The sequence below is a fragment of the Triticum dicoccoides genome, chromosome 7A (assembly GCF_002162155.2).
Source record: "Triticum dicoccoides isolate Atlit2015 ecotype Zavitan chromosome 7A, WEW_v2.0, whole genome shotgun sequence".
In the NCBI taxonomy this organism is placed as follows: Eukaryota; Viridiplantae; Streptophyta; class Magnoliopsida; order Poales; family Poaceae; genus Triticum; species Triticum dicoccoides.
In genome coordinates this window covers 452,793,202-452,796,963 of record NC_041392.1, presented here as the reverse complement: position 1 = coordinate 452,796,963, position 3,762 = coordinate 452,793,202, and the positions used below count along the sequence as shown (strand labels likewise).

Here is a 3,762-nt window from a genome sequence, read left to right as displayed (position 1 = left end):
GCTTGAGCTGAATGACCGGGCTGGAATTCGAGTAAACAAGAACTTCAATTCTTTTGTTGTGGAAGCAAATGGTCATGAGAACCTAACTTTTGGTGAGAAGAATGCTCGCAATTTTCTAGAGAAAACAAGAAGGTTGAAACTTGGCAGAGGTGATGCTGAAGCGGTTCGTGATTATTTTGTCAAGATGCAATCCGACAACCCAAATTTTTTCAGTGTCATGGACCTTGATGATGAATCTCGACTAAGGAATGTCTTTTGGGCTGATGCAAGAAGTAGAGCAGTGTATGACTCTTTTCATGATGTCGTTAGTTTTGACACAACATATTTGACGAACAAATATGATATGCCTTTTGCTTGTTTTGTCGGAGTGAATCATCATGGACAATCAGTTTTGCTTGGATGTGCTCTATTATCAAATGAAGATACCGAAACATTTGTTTGGTTATTTCAAGCATGGCTCACATGTATGTCAAATCTCCATCCAAAAGCTATTGTAACCGATCAAGCAAAAGCAATTTAGAATTGTGTGGAAAGAGTTTTTCCAGAATTTCGATATAGATGGTGTTTGTGGCATATAATGAAGAAGATACCCGAGAAGTTTGGTGGATATGATGAGTATGATCACATTAAGGCTGCTATTGGCAAGGCAGTTTATGATTCATTAACAATTACAGAGTTTGAAGTTGCTTGGATGCATATGCTTGAGAAGTATGATCTTGGTGATAACGAATGGCTTAAAGGGCTTTACCGCCATAGGCACCGATGGGTTCCAGCATTTGTGAAAGATGCCTTTTGGGCAGGTATGTCTACTACACAACGTAGTGAGAGTATGAATGCCTTCTTCGATGGGTATGTTAATGCAAAAACTACATTGAAGCATTTTGTTAGCCAATATGAGAATGCTCTTCGTGATAAAGTTGAGAAGGAGAATATTGCTGATTTCAACTCTTTCAATTCAACCATACCTTGCATCACACACTTTGATATCGAGAAGCAATTTCAATCAATCTATACAAATTCGAAGTTCAAAGAATTTCAAGAAGAGCTAACACACAAGATGTATTGTGATCGGAAGTTAATAGAAAAAAAAGGGCAATGGAAACATATGAAATAACTGAGGATGTGATGATTGACAAAGAAAAAGGGTGGAGAAAAGATATTGTGTACCATGTACAATTCAGTGAGGAAGAGTTTGAAGTTAAGTGTTCATGTCGCCACTTTGAGTTCAGGGGGATTCTCTGTAGGCATGTGTTATGTGTGCTCACTCACAAGAAAATTAAGGAGGTTCCTCCACAATACATTCTTGATTGGTGGAGAAAAAATGTGAAAAGAAAACATAACTTCATCAGATGCACATATGGCGGCATGGAAGATACTCCTGTTGCAAATAGTTTTGATAGATTGTGCAACAGTTTCTACCCAGTTGCAGAGATAGGCGCCATGTCAGATGATTCATGCAATTCATTGATTGAAGATCTCTGCACCTTGAAAATTAAGTACTCTAGCAACTCAAGTTCTGAAAATAATAAGGATCAGGTTAGTGCACCAAAAGATCAATTGCAGGAAGAGGCGCCTTCTGATGGGAAGACAACAAGTAAAACTATACTAAGTCCAATAGCTGTTAGATGTGCTGGACGTCCTCCTTCATTGAGAAAAGAATCCAAGGTTGATAAGCTTATTCGTCAAGCAAATGAAAAGAAGAAGAAAGCTGAACTAAGGGAGAAGAAAAAGGCTGCACAAGAAGAGAAGAAGGCTGCACAAAAGGAAGATGAACAAAAGGTATTCTCCCTATATTATGTTTTTATTTTGTGAAAATAATAACCCAAACTCGTGCGTGTTTTCTTACTAAGTATTTATTTCAGGCTCGCTCCATGAATTTGAAAAAGAAAATGTCCAATAAAAAAAGGAAATCATCACAGGATGATATTCTAGAACAAGATGTTGTGGAACAAGATGGCCAAACTTGTAGTAGCATGGCTGAGGTATGCTTATTTCTCATATTTTTATTTCTAGTAAACTCTTAAACATCCATGTAATTTTATCACTTTCTTTGGAGCAGAAATCATTTGACTTGGGCATTACCAATGGCGACATAAATTCACCCCAAGGATCAACTACAGTATCACTTGGAGGTTCATCGACAATGGTTATGCCCCAAATTCTCGGAGAATATACAAGTATGCTGTTTCAAGTTCAGCAAGGATCGACTGTAGTGCCTAATTCTGCAGCATTACACTTCGATGAAAATTAAGGGCTCGACGATATGATGGACCAGAGTTTGGACATGATTTACGTAGTTTGAAGATGTTGGATGCAATATTTTGTATGAACTTGTCAACTTTAATGTAATACCTGATACCTGATAGGCACCAGGGCACTAGAAAAGTAGACGGATTTATGTTTTGTCATCTTGTTTCGGACCAAAGGACTTGAATTTGTCTCTGTTATATGGTTCAAGTATTAGTTGATTCCACTTTCAGTTCCAGTTCAAATGATTAGGTGATTCTTTCATGTCGATCCTAGCAGAAACATCATCAGCAAATACTCTTTCAGTCTCAATAACACAATGACAGAATGTAAGAGGCAAGAATATGATGAAACCCACTTTTGTATTGATCTCAGCCAAGTACATGAGTGCACGAACGATGCTAGTCAGTCGTGGCTAACTAAATCTCTGAATAGGGAGATATGTTTACAATGTACAACATCACGGAACAACAACAATATATAGGGATGTTTCCAACAGACATATTTCTTACTGAACTGCCTTGATTTTGTGCCCTTTCTGCATCAGCTGCTGGTGATGCTTACAGCTTTTGGATAATTCTGCTGGATCCTGAAGATGTTCACAGAGAGGGCACTAGCTGATGGTATGTTCAGAGAAGGATTGAGTCTGCACTTGTTTGCAGAGATGACATGTCCTGACAAGATATACACAGGCAACCATATGATAGTGTTGATGATGCAAGATTGAACAATATATTGGCTTGTTTAGCTTCTGTTATCAGAATCTGCATCTTGTGTGGTACTATTTCATCACGCATCTAACACAGCTCTGAATCTGTCAAGCAAAAAGTAACATCATCAGACAACCAAGGGACATGGGCAATTTCACACAACATGCAAGATATTTGCGATTTTAGTTGCTCGATATGACAACAATGGAGGACCTCACCGTGGCACAATCCGGCCAAGAGTTCGCGCCGCCGCAGCCGACGACCAATAGCTCGCGCCGCCGTCGCCGGAGACCAAAGATCTCGCGCCGCAGCCGCCGGAGACCAAGAGCTCGTGAGCGCCGCCCGCGTACGACTTAGCGCGCTGACCCTCGCCATGTCACGCCGCCGCTGATCTTGGGGAACATCCTCTCCGCCGCCAGCAGTCGGCCGTCGCCGTCGCGTCGCCCGGGAGAGAAAGGGGATGAGCGGACGGTCTGGCTGTTGTGCGCAAGTAATTTTTCTGCTGTTTTCTGCTCGAGAGGGGTGGGCTGTGGGGATGACGTGGACGTTTCCACATCAGCGCGTATCGCTTGGTCCGTAGCAGCGGCCCGTAAGTGTAGCATTATCGAGGACGAAGCGTGGGCCTGATCACGTAAGCCACTTGCATGATGTGGACACATGATTGGTTGACCAGGCGTAATGCTACGCACTGCTGCTGCGCTCTGTGTACTCCTGGCAGCCCGGGATTTGAGGGCTGTAATCTTGGATTACGCTAACGTTGAATATACTCCTATGTATATAAGCGCGTATAATAAGCAGAGCAGTT

At 41.5% G+C, this 3,762-nt stretch overlaps 1 long non-coding RNA gene across 1 annotated transcript; it reads right to left on the bottom strand.

Annotated features, from left to right (window-relative positions):
* Positions 1–2,592: 2,592 nt before the first annotated feature.
* LOC119330829 lies at positions 2,593–3,462 on the bottom strand. The gene is made up of 2 exons (XR_005160288.1): positions 3,176–3,462; positions 2,593–3,061 (listed from the first exon to the last, which is right to left on the bottom strand). It is a non-coding gene; the product is annotated as an uncharacterized LOC119330829 (long non-coding RNA).
* Positions 3,463–3,762: the final 300 nt, after the last annotated feature.